Here is a 1626-nt window from a genome sequence, read left to right on the forward strand (position 1 = left end):
CAGATGAACTTTGGTGAAAAGCATATCTTAGCCAGGTTTTACCTGTATTTGCATTAAATCAGATAAACCAGAAGTTAAGTATTTCTTTCTCTTCTACCTGTGCTAGACCTATTAATCTATAGGACCCCAGTCTGACAAGTCAACAATCAAAATTTTACTTTAATTTTCACACTTTGTTGGATGTTAGCTTTTATACACAGAAACACACTCAGCTTGATAGTAGGAGCAAACGTCATAAGACCTAACAATTACTGAGCACTAGCTACCAGCATCCTAATTTTTCTTTATGCATCATCTTGTTTATTCATCACAATTCTTTGACAGAGGGGTGTAGATGTGATTAATATTTTCAGGATTCAGATGAGGATATAGAGATCCAGAGAAGCAGCCAGCTATTAGAACTCAAACTATTAAGTTTGTCTCCAGGGTTGCGCTCCTGACACATGCCAGACTACCTACCATAGAGACATGATCCATTCACCAAACAAATACTAACCGAAAACCACCTGTGTTCAGAGTTCTCCCTATTAGGCACATCAAGGGAAAAGATTGGCACAGCAAGGAAAAAGTGTAAGTGTGCCAGGACAGGGCTCTGGTTTCCAGAATTAAATTACAGCTTACCTATTGAACAGCTCATTTTAGCTAATATTTGACCACACAAGTTAGACCTTCCCTTCTGTGATGGTCAGCCATGGTGTTTTGTGGAGTGAGGGGCTTGCAGAGGTAGTGTTAGTACATGAACCGACTGATGGGGATTTGTGTGTCCTTAAAGAGGGGGAGTTCAACAAGACACTAAAGCATAAAGTTGGCAGACTGAGACCCAGTGGGAAAGTAGAGTGAAACCCCGAACAAATCCTGCTAAGGATGAAATTTTTACCGTGTTCTCATTGAAAAGGATAGCATGTGGATGGGAGATGGTCTTTCACATGGTGGGAGATATTCTAGAAATGAAAAAGGATGGGCATGGACTCTATGATTCTGCTAGTCCTCTGTGTGGTGGGCACTGGGGGGCTTTCTTATCTCTTGAAACCTTCCTTATGGACATCCACTTTTAACCTCACTGAAAGTGTTGAGCCCTGTTCAAAGACTCAAGAAGCTGATTTTTGAAGAGATTTGAAACTGTAAACTCCTAACTGTTTGGGAAATTTAGTTGTGCTTTGGGCAGGGTCAATGCCTTGAGAACAGGTCTATTGTTGTTTTATAATAGGTAATTGTTATTTTACATAATATGGAAACTCAAGGTTTTGCCTCAGAATTTGCATGGGATGATCCTAAGAGGATCATAATGTGTGATACGAGCCAAGTAAGGGCAACAACTGAATTGACTTGATTACTAATCTAAACTGAAAACTTGTCCAAGATCAGGCCAGGCGCCGTGGTTCACACCTGTAATCCCAGCACTTTGAGAGGCTGAGGCAGACAGGTCACAAGGTCAGGAGATTGAGACCATCCTGGCTAACACGGTGAAACCTGGTTTCTACTAAAAATACAAACATTAACTGGGCATTATGGCGGGCGCCTGCAGTCCCAGCTACTCAGGAGGCTGAAGCAGGAGAATGGTGTGAACCTGGGAGGTGAAGTTTGCAGTGAGCCGAGATCACACCACTGCACTCCAGCCTGGGCAAC

The sequence above is a fragment of the Colobus angolensis genome, unplaced genomic scaffold, assembly GCF_000951035.1.
Source record: "Colobus angolensis palliatus isolate OR3802 unplaced genomic scaffold, Cang.pa_1.0 Scaffold627, whole genome shotgun sequence".
Classification (NCBI taxonomy): domain Eukaryota; kingdom Metazoa; phylum Chordata; class Mammalia; order Primates; family Cercopithecidae; genus Colobus; species Colobus angolensis.